This window comes from Crocodylus siamensis, chromosome 1 (genome assembly GCF_052110815.1).
Source record: "Crocodylus siamensis isolate JL-2025a chromosome 1, ASM5211081v1, whole genome shotgun sequence".
Lineage (NCBI taxonomy): Eukaryota > Metazoa > Chordata > Crocodylia > Crocodylidae > Crocodylus > Crocodylus siamensis.
The window spans coordinates 270,394,028-270,417,512 of NC_143395.1; positions in this window are offsets into that span (position 1 = coordinate 270,394,028).

The following is a 23,485-nucleotide window of genomic DNA, read 5'->3' on the forward strand; positions in this document are numbered from 1 at the left end:
AAATGATAAGTGACATGAACTCAAACGCCACACTTAAAACTAAAGATTTTAACACTATCAAAATTAAACATTTGAATTATACCACATTGTGACAGGGGGCCTTCCTGGGGCTAGATAGAGTTAGTCCATCCACCTGCCTAAGGAAGTCTGCCCTGACTTACCTGCCATGACTTGAACGTTACTGACAAAAAAGGCAGGAAGGAGGACCCGGGAAACTACAGGCCGGTTAGTCTTACCTCGATCCTAGGCAAGCTGTTTGAGAAAATTATGCTGGCACACATCCAGGAGGGGCCAGCAGGGGACTGCATGCCTAGGGGCAACCAACACGGGTTCATCAGTGGCAGGTCCTGTCAGACCAACCTGGTGGCCTTTTACGATCAGATCACCAGATCATTAGATGCAGGGGTAGCAGTGGATATAGTCTTCCTGGACTTCCGGAAGGCTTTTGACACTGTCTCTCACCCCGTTGTCATTAAGAAACTGGGGGGCCATGGTGTAGACACCCACATAGTCAAATGGCTTGCCAACTGGCTGGAGGGCCGCACCCAGAGGGTGGTAGTGGATGGGTCCTTCTCAACCTGGAAGGACGTGGGCAGTGGGGTTCCGCAGGGCTCTGTCCTCGGGCCTGCACTGTTCAACATCTTCATCAGTGATTTGGACGAGGGGGTAAAAAGCACCCTGTTCAAATTTGCTGATGACACTAAGATGTAAGGGGACGTGGGCATACTGGAAGGATGCAACAGGCTACAATCAGACCTAGACAGGTTACAAGGGTGGGCAGACGAGAATAGGATGGGTTTCAACACAGACAAGTGCAAGGTGCTGCACTTCGGGAGGAAAAACCGGCACCATACCTACAGGTTAGGGAACTCCCCTCTTGTCAGCATGGAGGCAGAAAAGGATCTTGGGGTCATCATTGACTCCAAGATGAACATGGGCCGGCAGTGTGGGGAGGCAGTTAGGAAGGCCACCCGCACATTGTCATGCATCCACAGATGCATCTCGAGCAGGTCCAAAGTGGTGATCCTCCCCCTCTATGCGGCACTGGTCAGGCGACAGTTGGAGTACTGCATCCAGTTCTGGGTGCCACACTTCAAGAGGGATGTTGACAGCATGGAGAGGGTCCAGAGGAGGGCCACTCGTATGATCAGGGGACAACAGGGCAGGCCCTATGAGGAGAGGCTACGGGACCTGAACCTGTTCAGCCTCCAAAAGAGAAGGCTGAGGGGGGATCTTGTGGCCTGTTATAAACTAGTCAGGGGGGATCAGCAGGCATTGGGGGAGTCACTGTTCCCCCGAACACCGCCAGGAGTGACCAGGAATAACGGTCACAAGCTGGCAGAGGGTAGGTTTAGGTTAGATATCAGGAGGCGCTACTTCACGGTCAGGGCGGCTAGGGTCTGGAACCAACTTCCAAGAGAAGTGGTGCAGGCTCCTACCCTGGGGGTTTTTAAGAGGAGGTTGGATGAACACCTTGCTGGGGTCGTTTGACTCCAGTATTCTTTCCTGCCATGGCAGGGGGTCAGACTAGATGATCTGCTCAGGTCCCTTCCAACCCTAGAAACTATGAAACTATGATATATTAAGCAGGAGGCTGCCCATTCACTACCCCAATGCCAGCGGGGCGCTATCCACGGCTCTGAACCTCCCCCCACACTGTAGCCTATGCCTCGCAGATGGTATCCAGATCATTATTATTGCTCCCTGGTCTGAGGCTGGGGCAAGCTCGTCCTTTTTTGGCCGCGTTCACATATGCTCACTCACACTGGTCCCATCTCACAGGGACCTCTAGTATACTGCCCATTACTGGGCCACTCTACTGCCCTTGCTCCCCTTGAGCGACCCCTTTGGGCCCTTGGGCTTTACTACTTACTGTCCAGAACTACCACACAGTAACTTTGGATCCTGGGAGTTCACCTACCCTACATGTCATAACCTTGTGCTGACAACAGGCTTCTTCTGCCCCTAGCCCCAAACTGGGTTTCATGCTCTTGCACTTGGGGTTGGCCCATATACTGCCCTTCAAGCTGCCCTTGCAGCCCTACTCAGTACACCCCTGGTGCAGCCCTTCATGTCACCCTCTGCAGCCCTACTCTGCACCCCACTAGTGTAGCCCTTCAGGTGCCCAAGTTGCACCTTACTCTGCAGGGAGGGGGCAAGCACACAACAAACCACCCCCTCTGGGGCCTCCCACCACTGCTGGGATCAGGTCTTCTTTATTAGCATGCCTGGCCCACATTGCTGCCACTACTCTCACAATTACCCACTAGATGGCGGGGGGGGGGGCAGGGTTAAGCCTCCCCTACCCACCTGTCACCAGGGAGGTCAGTGGCCTGGCATTTCTTAGGGGTTGTTCCACCACAAACAGCCCTGTCAGGCCACCCTTACCCAGCAGGATGTAGTTTCAGACCAGGACCAGGACCAGGACGAGGAGCCTCCTACCATGCCCATAGCTCCTGCCCTTACCTCCAAGATGTTCCTCAAACAGTAGCTCAGCCAGATGATGTTACTCCCTCAAACTACTGCCCCAGCCTGTGAGAGCAGGGTCCTAAAATGGCTACCCTAACCAAGCACCTGCCGGCTGCCTAACTCCAGGCCTTAAAGTGGCAGGCACCCAAAGGTGCACTGCCACACACATTAACATTTTTTTCATAATTTTTACTTCATAGGAAAGTGTGAAATTTGATGTTTCTACTCCAGAACATTTTGCTTTCCCAAAAATTTCCCACAGAATGAAATTTCTGACTGGCACTGTTTGTAAAGCATCAAAGTGGTCCCTGAATGCATTTTGATTTGTAAATAGTTCCTTCATAGACATCCCACCTTTCACCATGTCTAAAGATTAAATTAGTGGCTTTGAGTGAAGTCCTGGCTGTATTGCAGTCAATGGTGAAAGCCCTGTTTATTTCAGGGAGGCTTGGATTTTAATTATGGAGTCTTGGGCTTTCCTTCATAATGCAGAATACTTCATAATAATGAAAGGTGTAATTATTTAATTTATAAATGTAATGGACTGCCTGTGTAAAGAATTAGAAACATTGTTATGGAAAGATTATAGTAAACAGCAATCACTGACCTGTTTGAACTGACCTGAAACAAACAATTTTTACATTTTTTGGTTTCATTATATTAATTTCATATTGAATGAAATATTTTGTTTATCCTAAACTATGTAATTTCATTTGATGCTTTTTAATAGTTCTAATATCTTTAAATATAATTGAAATAAATTTAGAAAAGAAACATTGTTTTGCAATTCAAATTTCTATTTTGAATATGTTTCTGCTAAAAATTTGGGTTTTAGGGAACATTTTAAAGGTATTTTTCTACTAAAATAATTGGGTGAAATAAACTACAATTTGCAAAATGATTTGATTTATCAGAATCTGCATTTTTTAATACACAAAAATCTTACAGGCAAAATATTTTGCATAGCTCTGGTCACGACACCAGCTTTTGTTCTCATAACCTAAAAAGCTTGGATTTTGTTTTAGGTGGGATGCAGCCAAACTGGTGAAAACTGGTGCTTGGAAATTCAGTGCAGCTTGATTCTGCTTGATCTATTGATCATTAAAAAGGAGCCTAGGGACTTCATTCATGGTTGGAGATGAAGATAGACAGTAGAGCCTCTCAGTGCTGCAAGATTAGTTTGTGAAATGTGTATTCAGCTCCATCTGGGAATGCAAATTTTCTCTATTTCTTGAGTATTTCTGTGCTTGATCTATGCAGGGATTATGGTGACTATGAACTACATGCTACTACACATATAAATCCCCATTCATCAAGATGAGACTCTGTCAGCTCACAGCAAAAGGGTCTTAGGAAATGTTTATTTCTCCGAGACACCATGGCCCTAAACTGTATGCAGTTAGGGTCTTATATTGGGGGACTCCTCACCCAATGTTGATGTAGGAAATCTACAGTTATCATGATTAGTTTTCTATACCAGTTGTCTTAAAATACAAGAAGTTTACCTATTCCGCCTTGAATTCTTACTGTAGATGATGAATCAGCAAGGATGGGCCTGTGTTTAACACTTTGGTTTGTGATTTTTTGATAATCTCTGACATGACTGATTATGCCATAGCCTGGAGCAATTAATTGAATTAATGAATTACTTACTAATACATGAGAGTGATTAATTGAAATGCCTATTTGGATCCTATTCTGTGTAATGAGGCTTATGCATTGACAGCTGCAGACGATGGGCCTGATCCTGCCTGCAGTGAAATCATGGGAAGTCAATTCACATGCGTAAAGAGCTGGAGAATTGAGCCCTAGAGGCTTAAATCCTTTTTTGGAACAGGTAATAGATGCTGTTTTGAATTCAGCTTCTGGGTAGATTTACTGTTGTGTAATTTTGTAGAGCGCAAATGCATTGGCCTACATCCTGCCACATCCTCTACCTCTCCTTCCTTAGGCTACTTACTTTCTTATCAGTTCAGATTTATTTGTAGCAAGTGCCTGGCTTAAACAACAGCTTGAGAGGAGCAGAAGCTGGGTTTCATTTTAAGAAACAAAATGAAATCAAGAGCTGCCTCCTTGAGTTTCAGATACTATAAAGGAAGCCTGCATAATATCTGACTGGTTTATTGTAATAAACACATCGTTTTTAAAGTGATATTTTATAATCACAATTATAAACTGTGCATTATTATCTTTTTTTGCAATGAAAGACAATCAAACTTGGTTGTGTATCAGATAGTAAGCTTATCTTATGTTCCAAGAAACTAGGTATTTTAAAGTTGAGCATTCTACTCTTTTCAGGGGTAAGTAGCAAAAAAAATCTTCAGTGTAGTTTTTGTTTTATTTCTTCTGTCCTTACCATTGATTTTAATCCTGGAGTGAGTACTCTGCTAATGCTACTGAAGAGCCAGGACCTGAAAAATCATTCTGGACAGAATAGGCTGTTTGCAGTTTATGGGTTTCTTTTGTCCCAAGAGTACAAATTTTGCCATCACAATGAAATATATTATGAACTAGAAACTTACTCGCTGTATAATTTTGATGAACTTGAAGGAGCTGGTCTGATCTAAACAAACCTTGGAGTTTTATTTATTTTTTTAAAAAAGGAGAAAACGAAACTGTGAGCCTGGTACATCCCCTACACAGCGTAACAACTTCAGTCAGTATAGTCGCAAGTTAAAGTGAAGGGCACTAAATTGTTGAGAGAGGGAAATGAAGCCCTGTCTGTCTTAGTTCTGGAAATATGAGGAAAAGAAAGATGTGAAACACTAAATAAGCTGCATGACTTGATTTGTTTAGCAATATTGAGAAGACTTCTTTGGGTCATTGGCATTTTATTAAGGATCTTAATTCTGGGATAAAAATGAAAAATATACATTCAAAGAGCACTTTATTTCTCAATAGCATTTGTGGTGAAGGGGTGGCCTGTGCTGGTCTCCTGGTATGCACGGAGATTTCATAGACATTAGGGCTGGAAGGGACCTTGGGAGATCATCGAGTCCAGCCCCCTGCCCAAAGGGCAGGAAGTCAGCTGGGGTCATAGGATCCCAGCAAGATAAGCATCCAATTTGCTCTTGAAGGTGTTCAATGTAGGTGCTTGAACCACCTCCGCTGGCAGACTGTTCCAGACCTTGGGGGCTCGGACAGTAAAGAAATTCTTCCTTATGTCCAGCCTGAAACGGTCTTGCAGGAGTTTGTGACCGTTCAACCTCGTCATCCCTTGGGGCGCTCTGGTGAACAGACGTTCCCCCAGATCCTGGTGTTCACCGCTGATAAACTTATAGGTGGCCATCAGATCACCCCTGAGCCTGCGCTTTTCCAGGCTAAAGAGTTCCATGTCTCTCAGCCTAGCATCGTAAGATCTGTTTTCCTGACCTCTGATAATGCGCGTGGCTCTCCTCTGGACTCTCTCAAGATTCTCCACATCCTTTTTGAATTGTGGAGCCCAAAACTGGACGCAGTACTCCAGCTGCGGCCTCACCAAGGCCGAGTACAAGGGGAGAATGACGTCCCGGGATTTGCTCAAGAAGCATCTATGGATGCACGCCAGCATTTTGGTCGCTTTACTAACCGCAGCATCGCATTGGAGGCTCATGTTCATCTTGTGGTCAATGATGACCCCCAAGTCTCTTTCTTCTGTAGTGCTATCCAACGTAGCACTGCCGAGCCTATAAGGATGCTGCAGGTTTTTCCTCCCAAGGTGGAGAACCTTGCATTTATCGGTGTTAAACACCATGAGGTTCTCATCTGCCCATTTGCTGAGCTTGTCCAGGTCAGCCTGGATCACCCACCTATCTTCTGGCATGGATGCTTTGCCCCAAAGTTTGGTGTCATCGGCGAACTTGGCCAGTCCACTCCTGACTCCAATGTCCACATCATTAATGAAGATGTTGAACAGTATGGGTCCCAGGACAGAGCCTTGAGGGACCCCACTGGTCACAGGGCACCACGATGAGTGACTGCCATCGATTACAACCCTTTGGGTCCGACCACGAAGCCAATTTCCCAGCCAGCGGATCGTGGTGGAGCCAAGGCCACAACTGGCCAGTTTGGCCAAGAGGTGATCATGGGATACCGGATCAAAAGCTTTTTTGAAGTCAAGATATATGACATCAATCTCTTCTCCCTTGTCCAGGTGATAGGTCACCTGGTCATAGAAGGAAATGAGATTGGTCAAACAAGACCTACCCGCAACAAACCCGTGCTGGCTGTCCCTTAGAATGTTAGCCTGGGCCAGTCCCTCAAGGATGGCTTCCTTAATAAACTTTTCTAAGATTTTCCCCAGGATAGAAGTCAGGCTAATGGGCCTGTAGTTAGCCGGATCCACTCTCCTCCCTTTCTTGAAGATCGGCACCACATTGGCCTTCTTCCAGTCTTTGGGCACTACACCAGAGCGCCAGGAGTTTTCAAAGATCCGTGCCAGGGGCTGGGCTATGACGCTCGCCAGCTCCTTGAGTACCCTGGGGTGCAGATTGTCAAGGCCAGCTGACTTGAAGGTATCCAGCTTCTCAAGATGTTCCTTCATGAGGTCAGCATTGATGGAGGGTAGGGGATCCCCCTCACCCAGATTTCCCTGTCCCATAGCAGGCATGGGCATCCTGTGTGACTGATGAAAGACTGACACAAAGTACCTATTTAATAGGTTGGCTTTTTCCTGGATACAAATCTCCAATTCCATTTTCCCCAACTCTTGCACAAGTACTATAGAGAAGGACTATGTAAATAAGGTTGCAAAGTGGGGTGAATATGTGGGGGATGTACTTGGAGTTTGAAGACTGGTTTGATCAGCAGGCTAATGATTTTCCTGTCTTTTTCCTTTCTCTGCATGTGCTACCACCCTTTGATTTATGGTTCTAAAGAGTCTCCTATGCTGAACACTGAGTTGTTTCTGCTGAGTCATCCTAACAGCTTAAATATTTTCGAAGATGGATTTTTTTAATTGTCCACCTCACATTAATTATTCTTCGTGCCATCCTTGGTGCTGATTTTTAAAATTCACTCCACATTTAAAGTAAGAGACTACATTCTCCCCAAACTGTGGCTTAGAGATCTGCCCTGTGAGGAAAGTGGCTTGTCTATCTCTGTGACATGTCTCTTCCATTGCCTTTCCTAGAGGCCTCCATGTGAGTCTGAGAACCTACCTTCTGAGAGAGGACAGGGTAGATCAGGGCAAACAATGGAAAAGTTAAAAAAAGGTATATATGGTACACTTTTATGGGCCTAGAGAATTTCCCTAGAAAAGGTATTTCATGTCTAGGGCATAATTCCAGGACTGTATTTTATTTTCTTAGATCATACTAACTGTAGTTTTTGAGGTCATCGTGCCTAGGACTATTCTTTGGTAGCGTGGATCTAGTGTGACCCATGTTAGCATCTAAGTGTAAAACTATGAGGAATAGTAATATTCCTCAAATGTGAAGAAGACATAGGGAAGGGGTCCAGAGTGTGAAGATTCCTCCTGGTTGTTGGGGAGAGTATGGTGTTGAAGTGAAAGAAATTGCTCAGGTGTAGGAGTGAGAGCTTGGAAGCCTTTCTGAAGATGTCAATTCTAGATAGTCAATAGGAAGTCATTGGACAAGGGGACTATAGCGGGGCTGAGTGAAAAGCAGGGTTTCTGGTTCACAGCAATTAAAAAAGCCCAAATGAATGAAAAAACAGGACCTGGTTTGCATTGTGTCTAAACAAAATATCTTAAATTTCCTTGTGTAAAAGAAATTTGGAATATGGCTATGCAATATTTTCAAAATGGAATCACCTTCCTAGACTCTGTAGCTGCCTAGTAAAATTGACACGCTTGTCAGTTTCACTTGCTTTGCATCAGGATGGATGTAGCTCTGGTCACATCTGGGGCTTTCTGATCCCTTGTGCAGTGTAGGAAACCTGAGAGCTTCGGGATAGCTGACTGCTTCAGATGGAGACCCTTCAACCATTTGTTCTTCCACACTGGGGTAGGACACCTACTGGTTTGTCTCAGGGCAGTCCATCAGGAATCCATGGCGGATTTTGTGGGAACCTGCCTTGGACTTGGTGAAAGTTTGTCAAGTCCAAGATGTTTTAGATGAAACCTGGACCTATCACCTGGACAAGGGAGAAGAGATTGATGTCATATATCTTGACTTCAAAAAAGCCTTTGATCTGGTATCCCACGATCACCTCTTGGCCAAACTGGCCAGTTGTGGCCTTGGCTCCACCACGATCCGCTGGCTGGGAAACTGGCTCCGTGGTCGGACCCAAAGGGTTGTAATCGATGGCAGTCACTCATCGTGGTGCCCTGTGACCAGTGGGGTCCCTCAAGGCTCTGTCCTGGGACCCATACTGTTCAACATCTTCATTAATGATGTGGACATTGGAGTCAGGAGTGGACTGGCCAAGTTCGCCGATGACACCAAACTTTGGGGCAAAGCATCCATGCCAGAAGATAGGTGGGTGATCCAGGCTGACCTGGACAAGCTCAGCAAATGGGCAGATGAGAACCTCATGGTGTTTAACACCGATAAATGCAAGGTTCTCCACCTTGGGAGGAAAAACCTGCAGCATCCTTATAGGCTCGGCAGTGCTACGTTGGATAGCACTACAGAAGAAAGAGACTTGGGGGTCATCATTGACCACAAGATGAACATGAGCCTCCAATGCGATGCTGCGGTTAGTAAAGCGACCAAAATGCTGGCGTGCATCCATAGATGCTTCTTGAGCAAATCCCGGGACGTCATTCTCCCCTTGTACTCGGCCTTGGTGAGGCCGCAGCTGGAGTACTGCGTCCAGTTTTGGGCTCCACAATTCAAAAAGGATGTGGAGAATCTTGAGAGAGTCCAGAGGAGAGCCACGCGCATTATCAGAGGTCAGGAAAACAGATCTTACGATGCTAGGCTGAGAGACATGGAACTCTTTAGCCTGGAAAAGCGCAGGCTCAGGGGTGATCTGATGGCCACCTATAAGTTTATCAGCGGTGAACACCAGGATCTGGGGGAACGTCTGTTCACCAGAGCGCCCCAAGGGATGACGAGGTTGAACGGTCACAAACTCCTGCAAGACCGTTTCAGGCTGGACATAAGGAAGAATTTCTTTACTGTCCGAGCCCCCAAGGTCTGGAACAGTCTGCCAGCGGAGGTGGTTCAAGCACCTACATTGAACACCTTCAAGAGCAAATTGGATGCTTATCTTGCTGGGATCCTATGACCCCAGCTGACTTCCTGCCCTTTGGGCAGGGGGCTGGACTCGATGATCTCCCAAGGTCCCTTCCAGCCCTAATGTCTATGAAATCTATGAAATTTTGGACTAAATTTTGGGATGGGGCATTCTGAATTTCTGACCTGCTGTAGACTTTAGCCTCGTCATTCACCACGTCTCCAGCTTCTGAAGACTCTGAAGGAGAGGATGTCAAAGCTAGCTCCAAGAGCTGACTGGCATAACAGATGTAGGCAACAAAAAATGAAGTTTTCTCAAGTTTTGTTGTTTACCCAACTGAAAAATTATTAGATGCTATGTTTAAATGTCAGTAGCATGATCAAACAGGCTAACATTTTCTATTTAGTCCATTTTAGTCTTGAGTTGAAATAAAAATATATTATCTGTTGTAGAGAATTCAGTAAACAAGTACTTTGAAAGAAAACAAACAAAGCCCTTAGAACATTCAGTGCAAGAATGACTTTGCCTTAAAGTTATAGATAATATTTAAATTCAGAAGTTAGAAAATTCAAAATTAGGGTTTCTACTGCAATAATTTTTCTGAAACTTCTCTTATGAATGAGGCATAGGCCACTTATAGATATTAAAATGATTGCATAATTGGGATCAAAGGAATTTTATGCTGCATCCCAAACATTTCTTCTCCTGTCATGCCAGATAAGTGTGGCAGGAGGTATGATGTTTGGGATGGGGCATAAAATTCCTTTGCTTTCAATGGTGTCACTGTTGAGCTGCGCCCAGCCTAATCCTGCACATCGGGCAAAGCATGAATCTGTTCTGGACCCAGGGTTCCTGCTGCAGGTTTAAGACCTGGGGAATCTTGCAGCCCTCTCTCCTGGCAGCTGGTTTTTTTTTTGGCATTGGGACCAGGGATGCCCTGTTCCTGATGCTGGCCCCTGTCCCTGTGTTGATGCTGACAGTCAGTTGATGGGGTGCTGCATATTCAATTGCTAGTGCTATATGAACTAATCACAACGATGTTCCTTTTTTTTTTTTGTTTTTGGAATAACTTTGTGGCTGGTTTGCCACTTTATGGTGTCATAGTTCTGCTGAATATATAGCACTGTCACTATTTATGGTGTGATTAACACATTAATCACACAGTAACTGTAACGTGTGCCAAGAGCCATAGATTTAAATGACATAGATGGGGTTACAGTTGGTTTTGTTACAAGCTTGAAACTGATCTCTTTGAACCTACTGTTAATCATCAATAACTTAAAGGCCTGACCCATATGTCTTTGCTAAGGTGGTATCACTTTTTGGAGGTGACAAGCTAGTTTTACTTCCCATGTGGTTCTGATGGTCATGGCAGACATTCTGCTTTTTATCTAACCTCCTAAGTGCAGTAGTGCCTTCAAGGCACAAGAGAACCCATGGGGTATGAAACATTTTCCTTTCTTGCTTTTTATGTGGTTTACATGACTGACATAGTGATGATGCTTGCTGGGAGGGGTGGGGGAGGGAACAAACAAGTTTTCTTTTGAAGATGGTTGAAGGAGAAGAGAAGACCTGTGCAGAATTCTGTATCTGGACAGTGTCTCATGGAATAAAATTCACTTAGCTTTTGTCAGCTATCCTGTTCTGTAGACAAGCAAGATGCATTACTACCGATAGACTTGGGTTATACACAGTAGAGTAATGGCACTGAGAAACTGTGAAATAGCTCTCTCTGATCAAGTAAAGTTAAAGATCTAAAAAGCCAACAAGAGTCAGGATATTCAGGCTTAAAGCTAGATTTCCGTTTTTCAACTTTACACCCCCTGTGGTGTTCAGAACTCTAACGACTCTCTGAATGGCAGGAGATTCTCTCTGTACCCCCTCCTCCAATTCTGTTTGATATATAACAGAGTAAAGTAATGTTGCAGCATATACTTTGAATTTTCCAGTTGTCAGTGCCATTCAGATGCTGCCCAGGTTGCTATTTATTTTATCCCTCCAGCCCTCTCTCTAGCCCCCACTCTCTCAGCTCAACCCTCTTCAGCAGTTCAGTTAAAAATACTCTTGCATGTCAAATTTCAAGTCTGAGCTTCACCCTAACATACTCCCCCTCTCATATGTGTTTACTCACGCTAAACAGATGGGAATGCAGGAAAGAAGTGGCCTTTTTGCATCCTACTTTCTGTCTCTACTACCCACAATAAGAGTCAGCACAGAATGAGAGACAAATGGAGGGCATGATGGCCAAAAGGTCTCCACTTGAATTCCCTGTTCATCTTCAGTTGAGTCTTCCCAGGGATCGGGTCACTTGTTTCTCCTCCTGTGCTTCACATGTGCAGAGCAAGGTAATAATATAGATAAAGAGGGTTGCTTGTGTTGCCCCCCAGAGTAACTGAGGGCAACTCTTAGTTGTTGCAAACAGAGGTATAAATATGGCTGGATCCAGAATTTTTAAAGGGGGGTGCAGATGGTGAGGGGCATTTTTACATACATAACAATACATATTTTTCTCCAGTAAAAAATAAGATAGAAGTTTTACTAATATGCTAGGGACCTAGGGCTGTATTATTCAGTTTAAGATTGAAGAAAAAACAAATATAACTTCATTGGAATGAGTTAAAAACAATCTGCAGGCCTGGGAAATGGGAGCTTAATTACCAGGGGCTGGTAACAGTCAACAGAATTGCAGAAGACAGGTTAGCTTGACTGGTGGAACATCAAGACTATTAAAAAGAAAAAAAGGATTGTTAATACCTGTGGAATAAAGAGTTTAGAAGAGATTAGGTAGGTTATAATGAGCCATGAAGTCAAGTGACTCCCTCAACACTGCCTGACTAGAAATGCTGATGCCACTGCCAGACAGTTGGTTTTAAACTGCGGGTGGACCAGGGATCAAAGGGGCATGCAAATGCACCATGCACCTGGATGCAGTGGAGAACTGAAGCTTTAGCTTACTTTCTTTTTCAGGGATTCCCTGAAGTTGAATCCAGAGGTTCATATTTCTGCTACCACAATTTGTTTTTATTTTTCCTTCTCTTCAGCTCCCTGACAACTTTTTGACAAGCAAGACTACATGGGGCTGCTTTGGAATCCACAAGGACATCACCTTAATGTGTCAGTGGCTTTAGCTTTTCTTGCAGAAGGCTAAATCTGTTGCCAGGCCAGGAATAAGGGATCCATAATATAACATAATATGTGCAGAGGTTAAAATACTTGAACAGATAAATACAAATCCTAATGGACAGAATTGCTAGCCCTGGTAGGCTGCAGGCTTACAAGGCTTACTTTGAATCTGCTCAGAGAATCCTCTCCAATTGGCTGTCCATCACCATTCACCCCATTTTGTTGGGGAAGGTCATCCAATTGGAATGGCTGCACAAGGTAACGGATAAACAGGTGCTTCCTTACACACAATAGTTAGTTACCTCTCCATGTGTCCCAGCAGAGGGGCTTTTCTGTGCTGTAGCAAACTGTGGAGTGACTTCCCCTGCCAGCTTTGCAACTTCTGCTTTGACTTGTGGAACCCTCTAACCCTAACCTGGGGAATGAGATGAGAAGACCACAAGCAGAATAGGCTCCATTCAGTTATTGGTGCAAGGGAGAAGTACTTTCCTTGACTCTTCCCCTACGCAGTCCTTAGAATGGGGGGAAAAAGGCTACTAGTCTGGTATTTTCTTTCCTCCCCTCAGTCTCTGCAAGATGGGGTAAACATCTTGGTACCTGCTTAGGAAAGCTGTGTGAACAGGGGGAGAGGTGTTTGGGTAGGTTGGGTTGTTATTATTTAAATGCTGGAGGTGGTTGTGTGAATGTTTAGTAATTAAATGATGAGATGGGTTGGTGGGTTAGAAATTAAGTGCTGATAGACTTTTAGTATAAATGCTGGGTTGGGCAGAGGCAGTGAAATGTTGAGGGTAATGGATTTGGATCATGAAATGATGAGGATAGGGTCAGATGTACAGTGAAACCTGTGAGTGGGAACAGGCTGATGCAAGGAGAAATAAGTTGGAAGAAAGACAGTCAAAAACTAAATTGGTTGAAGTGGGATGAGGTAGGGAGTGAGTGAGACTTGATTCACTGGGGATGCAGCAAGCCAGAAATTAATTGAGGCAGAATTGGGGAAGTCTGAGAATTGATTAAGATTAATTATGGGAGTTGCTGCTGCTTATGGCCAGTGGAGAAAGGTACCAACAATTTCTCCTTTCTCTCTTTCCTTCTCTCATTCCATCTTTCATTCCACTTAGCCATCTATCACTGTTTTCTCTATGATAATTAATGAAGAGATCTGTCGAGTTTTGCAATGGCGATGTGATGCATGGAAGACATTGTGGCAACATCTCCATTGGGCTTTTTCAAATTTTAGATAAAGCTACCAAATATTTTGCTCTATTTATTAATTCACTGATTGTAACGTATATGCTGTTCAATGGCACTATCAATGAAAGGCTATTTCCTCTTTTTTTATATGGACTTGCAGCATATGTCCATATACAACTATATATATATATGGACGTATGCTCCAAGTCCATATAAAAAGAGCCTATATATATAGCTTAATACCCTTTAGCTCTGAACTTTTCTTGGACTACTCCCTTTGGGGCTCTCTGATGTGTCCAAACCCATTACGGTACAAATAATATACTATATAGTTTACAAAATTGTGGATAGTTTCTATAACTGAAAATACACCTGCAAAAATGTATTCTCCTCTGTTCTCCTTCAGTATTTAATAAAATGAAGGAGAACCTAAAACTTTACGTCAATATCTAAATGTAATTTTAGTGTATTTATAGTTCTGGCTGCATTTTTTGTTCTGTAATCTTTTTTTTTTTTCCGGGGGTGGCGGTTCCTATGTTTGAACAATGCAAAAAAAGGCTGGCTGCTCCCAGCAGTCAGCTGTCATGACCTTCTCTGAGACTTTTGGATTGGGACTGATTGGATACATCTTACGGAGCCTTCACCAGGAAAACTCTCTAATAGCAAGCTGCTTAGGCATTATATTTTTGTTGTTTAACTGCTATTCATCACTTACAGAACTTGTAAGAGACTCCATATGCCATCCTGAGATTTTTACCATGATGCAGGCTTTCTTTTTGCAGAGACCAGCATGCTCTTGTGCCAAAAAAGTGCTCTTCAAATTATACTAGCAGGTGCAGTGCTTCATTGTAGCAACAGAAGCATCTCTTTTAGGATCCCCAGCCAAGCCATCCTACCAGGTTGGTGAGTTGGACTCATTACCAGCTCCGCTTTCACTTAAAGTTATCAGACACTAGACTACCTTGCCCTTTTACACTTCTGCCTGCAGACGTTTGACTGCTTGCTGCTGACTCAGATGCTGCTGTCTCAGTTGAGAACACGGCGCTCTATGAGTCATGCACTATCTCCACAGGCACCCTGCTTAAAGGGCATAGTTGAATATTGGCTGTTTCTGTGCTCTTTGAGGCAAGGGGAGTCTCGGGCTGCTGAGTGGATTGTAAGCATGTCAGCAAGTGTTACATCACTTTTTCCTGGGTCTCCTCCTGGCTTCTTTCCAATCACACTTTTAGCAATTTATCTAACATAAACTTGAGAGTCTGTAGTTCTTGGGTCATATGTACACTCAGTAAAAAGGGGCAGTCAAATCACATTTTCATGATGATCTGGAAACAGTTGCCGCTGCTTTGTCAGACGGTGAGTCATCACAAATTGTTTTATTGTGCCACAGAAGGCTGCTTTTTGCTGAATACGTCACATATCCACTGTTACTTTTTCAATAGTTGACTTTGCGGAGAAATGTAAAGATATAAGATTTGGCATCATGAAATAGCAGCACGTATGCATTACTTGACTCTTCTATGCATTAAAATTGAAGTGGCAGAAGCTCATTCGTAGTCAGATGAAGTGTAGATAGCATTCAATAATGGAAAATGGCACCCCTCTGTCTACGTAGGAGCAGAAATAAGGGTTTTTTTTAAGATGAGCTAATGCCATTTGTGCATTCATCCTGGAAATTCATGGCAAGGGTGTATGTTCTAGCTACCATGCTAAAATCATAAATATTTTGCAAAGGCCAATAAAACAAAGAGCTCATAACTTACAGATACAATTTTCCAAATCTACGGAGAGGAAACAATAAATGTTTATATCACCCAACTGAACACACACGCTCCCTGGAGTTAGCTGTCATGGAATAAGGCATACATTTTTCTATCTCATAATTGTCAGGCACCTAATTTTTCAACACATTGTATATAATTACCAAAGTCAGTCTTCCATAACCTTTGTATATAGCAAAGCAATTGTTCTGTTGTCATTCACAGTACTGTAATAGTCTTTGCTGTGGAAACATGAAAGACAAACTTGGGGCTAGATTCCATTCCACTTAGCTCTGTAAATGGGCTTTGGTGCCTAACAACAGTTCTGTTTCACCCTGCTCAACCCCCAGACACTCCACTATGGCATCTACTTTCATAAAAACTACCATCTTGCCCTTTAGATTAAGTAAAAAAAAAGTAACAAGGAAGAGAAGGACGCACCTACCTTTATGAATGCTGCTGCATGAAGTACTTGGTTATTCCCAGTCTTCGAAGGTTCTGTAGAACTTGAGGGGTTCCTGCCATTTTGTTGATCTCACCAAGTATTTTTGGTGATCTCAATTAAAAACAAAGAACCCACTGAAAAAAGATGCGATAGGCTGCAAAAACTGGAAAAAAAGTTTGCGTTTTTGCATGTGTTGTACAGAATGAAATATCAGACACATTCTTTGAATGAAGGAAAGCCAAATATTAGTAGTTGTCTGATAGCTGGTATTATTACAGTAAACATGTGTCAAATGATGTTTTCTATCCTTTGGAAAAAGTAGCTGACTGATCATGTGTAAAATGCAGTTTGTTCGTAGGAAATTTTCCTTGGGTTACATTTTCTGATTTATATGAAACTAATCCTTCCCCACTACAATTTGCTGTAGAAAGGGCTGAGAGGCAGAGGTACCACTGAAATCTTTCAGAATCGCTATTCAAGGGATAAAGCACAAGACAAAAGACAAAGGTCCTGTCTTCTTGTTAGCCGTGGATCCTAGCTTCTCATCCTCTCCATCACACCTGGGGGGTGGGGAGTGACCAATACGGCACCAGGGAGAATCTTGTAGGCTAATAGAAATATTTAAACAGCTAGCTTATGTTGTTCCTTGTGGGCATTTCCTTAGATATTAAGGACACCACCATTTTTCCTATGCACAAAATCTCTGGAGCACTATCTGTATTTCATGCTCCATGCTAGATGGGTCACTGAAGTCTGATAGTCTGACTTATTTTGCTTGGTTCCCTTTGTGTGCTGAGATTTATCATTTTCCCCTCAACTAATCATTTCAGATATCTCTTTCTTTTGAATTGGCAACAATATACAATTAAGGATATTTTGTTGCTGGGCTTCCTCCCTTCCTTGGTTTCCCAACATTTTTAGCAGACAATGGGTTTGTTGGCTGGCTCCTTGCCTATTAATTCTGAACAATAAACACAAATGTGCTACCAATGTTATTTACCATCCTTTCTGGTTCATTGGTCCTGAAATTCTTCGGTCTGATGTGGGGTCTTCCCTCTTCAGCCTCAAACAAGATGCAAAAGATGAGCAGCTAAGATCACTAGATAATTAGAGTTCAGAATTTTGTTCATCTGCCTTATGCTTTGATTCATTGTGAAGATCCTGTGTTAACTTTTCAGGAAGAGGCATCATTGACCCATATAACTTCAGAATAATGAAAAATCACAATAAGTCAGTGAAATATGAAAAGCTTGCAAATTAATCATGTCTTATATAGGCCATATATTAAACAAGGGTGAATAATATATAATATTATATGTCTTTAATTCCACAACCATTGCTGCTGTCACATAAGGGCTGCCAACCCAAGAATTTTTTTACTGACAATTTGCAAACATTTTATTGACAGAGAAACTTTGTTACATATTTTTACTGTCAGTAAAAAAATAAGTCCTAGGTTGGCAGCCCTGTGTGACAGCAGCAATGGTTTTATGCCAGAAGTTCTCAAACTTTTCAGGATTCAGGCACTACTCCATACCTCTTCTGAATTTTGTGGCACCCTAGTTGAGAACCACTGGCCTAATACAGTAAGCATTTGACAAGAATGCAATGTTTTTAGGACTTTGTCCTGCATCCATTTGTTGTCACAGATACAGGTAAAATAAAAGGAATATAATAAAACCTATTGGTAGGGCTGATACCACTTGAAAAGAAGCATTGCTAAACCAAGGAGTAACCCAGCATCCCAGATGCCTAATCAGTTCTTTCTGTGCCTTGAGTAGGGAAGGGGGAATGGGTGAGAGAGAAAAAAATGGGCAGTGTTGTGTGTAGAAGAAGTGGAGGGGTGGACAGGGAGCTAGGCAGAGTCTTATCTGCTGCCACTGAACTGTATGTAGACTGGGGCTGTAAAAGTCTTAATTGGATGGAGAAAGGGTTAATCAGCTTGTAGTAGCTGCTGCAAAGAGAGAAGATGCTGCCCACTGGCAGTGTAAATAGTTGTGATTAAAGCTGTTTCTGGTCTGACCCCACATGCTCCTTCTGGAAACAGAGGGGTGCAGTACAATCCTTCCTCGCTTGCCCCCCAACATGTGCGGTTGGATCAAGAAGGGTTGTGATGAGAGCTTGCACTGCACAGCCACAGCTGCTTCCTGATCTGCTTCCACAGGAGGTGTGTGGGGCATTTAAACTTGGCCACAGTGGCACCCGTGTGGCACAGCACCTCTGGAAGGAGCTGATAGCATCCTGACTGAGAACTCTTTTACACCCTGCTGCCCCCACCCCATGGATTCCCAACTCATCCCAAACCCTGACACACCTGACTACGCACCATACTGCTCCCACCAGTCCCCCCACCCAGCCTTACCCCTCCTGGCTCTGGTCTCCCATCCTGGCACTGACCCTCTGTGAAGGAGTATAGTGTGCCTACCTATGACATGAGTGGTTTTGCAGGTAAAGACAAGTGAGCAGCAGCAAGAGCATGTGGCTTTTTGGGTAGAGTGTGGCAGGGAGCTACAAGGAGCCCCATGAGCCACAAAGCCCGGAAGAAGAGCTTCCTTCAGGATTTTGTGCTCCTGCTCAGACACAGAGTGGCCTTGCTACGCTGTCTCTGTGCTTCAACACTGCCTCCAGTTCCTTTCTGACCACAAAGCTTGATTGATGTTCTGGTAGATTTCTGCTTTCATGGATGATACAATTTTCCAACAGATTCTATGGATAGGCATATTTAGGCTTGATTTTTCATGGAGTATCCATAAATTTATGAACAGTTCCATAAATTGGAACTTTCTCATCCTTCCTCCAGAGCACTGGGGTTGGAAGAGATCTCAGGGAAGGATTACAGTCAGTCACACAGTCAATACTGAGAGCACTCCTTCAGTCAATAAAGAGAAAACTCCTCCCCCCGCCCCTTTACTTTAGTAAGGGGCCACAAACTGAAAATTGAGGAAAAACCAAAATAATGACTAGCATCGAATAAGGTAGTGGTCCTGTGGAAAGAAACAGTGTATCCATATGAAAAGATTGTATCCTAATCCATATGCACAAGTTTGGAGTGTATTAAGGTTGCAGGGACAACAGTATCCATACTCAGCTTTTCAACTTGACCTATGTTCTTTAAATAAAGATATGCTTGTGGATTTCCTAGGTTTTTAAATATTCAAATGGCAAAAAACCCAGAATAGCCACGGATGCCCATTTGTCAGCAGGTGTGGAACCTTAACCTCTACCTCGCACGCTTCTGCCACTCCAGCAGTTAATGGTGTAGCTTTTGCAGCAATAGGTGAGGTGAAGTAGATCTGTACCTTGGGGACTAAGAAAAATAGAAATATCTATCTAGGTCTATCTACTTTGGTTAGTCTATAGGTGCAAATATATTCTGCCTTCTACTTGAGTTCAGACTAAAATAGTTAACTATGTTTCACATTAATGGGCTGCCAGCTTCAGTGTGGACTGTCATGGAAATTTTTGAGTATGTGCTGCCAGTACAGAAGAGGTTAAACTGACATGTGGGGTTTGAAGCTGTGAGTGGAAATTTCCAAGGCTCACCCAGTCCTTGCCCCCTGGGTGACCTGCGGAGCTGTCAATCATTGCTGACCTACTTTCCCCACAGACGCATGCTCAGATTGTGTCAGCTCCTGACTGAGAGCATGCTCAGTCAGAACCTGACATGAGGTAATCGGACTAGAAAGTTCTCTGCGGTGAGCACGCTGATTGGCTACCACATTGATATAAAAGTTCTGTGAGCCCCTCCCTCAGGGGGAGATCGCGTGGACTAGAGACAGAGGCTGCTGCTGCAGGGACTGTCTCTGAGTCAGGCTTCAGGGCCTATTGATCTCCTCCTTCGGCTCCGTTGATACTTGCTTTGTGTACTCATCTGGCTCCTGACTTACCTTTTGAACTGATTAACGGCTTACGATTTCGGATCACCCTCTGGACTTTGTTTAACCCGGTTCTGGATCATCGACCTCGGCTTTCCTCACCAACTACGACTCTGCTCATCCCTCCAACTGACGTCTCCGCTGCTTCATCTTCTGGCTCCTGACCTCGGCTTTCTCATTCGACCATGCGATTTGTCCATTGCTGTGGACTGGCGTCACGCGGTTCATCATCAACGTGTTACAGTTCATTTTGTTGTTTGTGATCCCCATTTATGAGCTGTTGACCAGCCCTGGGACTAGGTCTTCAGACTGAACCTCGTGGGCCAACAGACCCCTTTGTTGTTAATTGCTTGTTTGTGTTCCAAACTGTAACTGAAGACCTTTCTGCCTATGCCTGAAGCGTAAGTCAAATAAATTCACCTGTTCTTTCTCAATCCGCTCCGAGTCCCTAACTCCAGACTCTACGCCGCTAATCCCACCTGTCCGTATCTAATTGCCACCCCGGCCCACCGTGACCTTGGGGCCCGATCCTTCGGTTTTCCCCGACATGGACCAGCATTAGGGGGAAAGATGCCCTCTCTGTAGTTGGCCTCATAGACATTTGCTAACTAAAGAGCATTGTGAGATTCAGAAATTTTGGGTGGTATTCCAACCTGTTGAAGGGAACTGTGCTTGGGCGTTTCTTCTCTTCAAGTCTGACCACTTCTCTCCAACCTCCCAGGCTTTCCCAGCCTGCACTTCCATTCCTCTTGTAACATTTTGGCAGTGAAATTCTAGCCTGTTTCTACTGAGCACGAGCAAACTGTGATTTCCCCCTGCTTCCTGTAGGTACTTAGATTTTCCATATTTGAGTGAGTTTTCTTGTGACAAAACCCACATCCTTGCCAAAAAAACCCCAATCTCCTTTGCCAATTTTCAAGTCTCTCCACCCTGCAAAGGGGTGGGGTTACTGGATGTTCTCAGGAAAATGCCACTACTTTAGTGTCCACCACCTTTATTCTGGGAAATAGCGAAATTGTTTTGGTTACAATATGCTCAAGTGTGTGGAAGAATCATGAGAAGTAGTTATATATAGAGAACTCCTGGCAGTTGGAGAGGAAAGTAACTTTTTGTTCCCAAGGTAGTGATTTTGTTTATTTGTGTGGGTTGCATTGTAAGGTGCTGTTTTGAATGCTAATGAATGATTTATGTTGGAGTGCAGTGTAGGAGTGGAAGTGGAACTTGAAGGAAGAGTTGCTTAAGCATTGCCAGCTCTTGAGGTGAAGAACTAAAAAGGAGCATGCATTCAGATTCAGAACATGTGGAGAACCATACCTGGCACACGTGTTTCTGAGTTCAGGTTTGCAGACTAACTGGCACACGTGTTTCTGAGTTCAGGTTTGCAGACTAACAGGGAATGTAACCACTTTGACTGTACCACAGGGCAGAAGCATAATGAGTGGTTCTGTGTCCTGGACAGGGCAGCAGCCACAGCTGAGCTGTTGATGGCGACTTGGCAGCCAGGAGAGCAGCAGCAGTGCCTACTATTTTTGCATCCTCATTTCTGGTTGCAACCCCTATTAGTTACACTACTGCTGCAGGGAGCTTCTTGGATGGGTTTCTGTGGTAGTATGTCTGTTCATCATGCAGGAGACATAACAGATAGGGATGATACAGTCATCACTAGCCAGTAGCATAACATGAATATTTTAGCAAAACTACCAGTGCAAACCCATGTTAATTTTCCTTCCTCACTTCTTACATGGTTGTAGGCCAAAACACCTTTCTGAGTTGCTTTGGTTGTATTCATTAATTGTATTCATGCAGCTTTACAACCATCAGGATCATTTTTTTTGGACATTTATATTCACCCAAAACAATTTCACAGTGCGAGAGTAGCTCTTTTCCTGTAAATTGATGTATTTTAAGGAGCCATGTTGATTTTTTTTTCAACAGCTGAGGACCTAGTTCTAGATGTTTAGTCCATTTGTTATGAAAAAAATTGATGCTGAGTTTCCAGACTGCTGCCTTAGTTCATTCATTTTTTATGAGTTTCCAGCAACAGACTGGCTGTATGGCCAGAGGAAGGTAGCTGGCTTTTGAATTAATATAAAAGAAGTAGAAATAATTTTGATGTGTTTACTACAAAAAATAGCTTAGTAGAAAATAAAGAGTACACAAATGCACCAAATTAGAAAGAGTATTAGGTGATTTTTTTTTTCCAAGTTCTGAGTCATAGAGCATTAGCATATCTGCTGAATATCATTCAGACAATTGGTTGACACTGTAGACTGGGATAACATGCTGAGGAAAGCTCTATATACCTCTTTTTTGCTGGTTGTTTTAAAGTTGTATATTAAGTATTATTTGTAATTATATTGATAATTACTTGTCCCACATTTTTCATGAGCTGTGAATTCAAGTAAGCCTTTTACGTGATCTACATATGCAAAATCTTGTGCATAGAATTACTCAAAAGAATTTCACTAGGAAATATTTTAATCAGAAATGTAGTTTCGTTATAATACAGTAAGTGTATTGTGGGAATGAGTGGAGTTTGACAAAATTTCCATTTTAAAATTTTAAGTCATTTTGTGTGTAGTTTTATATTTTGGTGAAAGTCATTTTTAAAAATAATTACTTAATATATCAGGTCTTCATCATCAAAACAAAATGATTCAACCAAAATTTGTTGAGAGCTTTTAGTTGAAACATCTCTGAAATGCAATTGCCTGGAACATATTGAAATTATGGCTCTTTGTTCTGATATAGAATGAAAACAAATTGGACCTTTTGGAGATTTGCTGCAGAATGGAAGGCTGGTTGGTGATCACCAATGTTTGTGTTCTTTGTAGGTGAAAAAGATTAGTGATTTGCCATCTTTAGCTGTTCTTGGCATTTTGTGGCTGTTGAAATATTAGAATCTACAATTTCATAAAGGTTGTCCTTAGGATAGAGTGCATTTGGATGTTTGGAAGCACTGATATAGCGTGTATGGAATAGTTCTACTGCATAAAATATTTATATGAAATTTTAAGGGTCTGGCTTGGTGGAGCGAGGAGAATCTATTTGATAAAAATGCATAGAATGATTTTGTCAGGTGGTATATGAAAGACATATCACAGTAGCAGAGTTATAATTTGCATAGCTTTTCAATTGTTTTTTTTCTGTAAGCCACAGTGGATTAACTTTGTTTCATTACAAAGTAACTCTTATATCCACACTATCAACACCAGTGGAGCAGAGGTGTAATGATATTCACAACCAAACATGCTATATAACTGAACATACAAATACTAGAACTCTTGCTTCCAAAATGATACCTTTTATTAGACCAACTGGAAAATGGCAAGAAAACTGTCCCTTTCTGCAAGCTTTTGGGATCAGAGTCCCTTTGTCAGGCTCTGGGAAAAGTGTAGATGGTTCAAGATGGTAAAAAGTCCCCATAGGTAGGAAATAAACTTAATTTTCGCACAGAGGGAGCTAAAGATGGAAGTCTGTCCCTCTGGGTCCATGACAGTGTC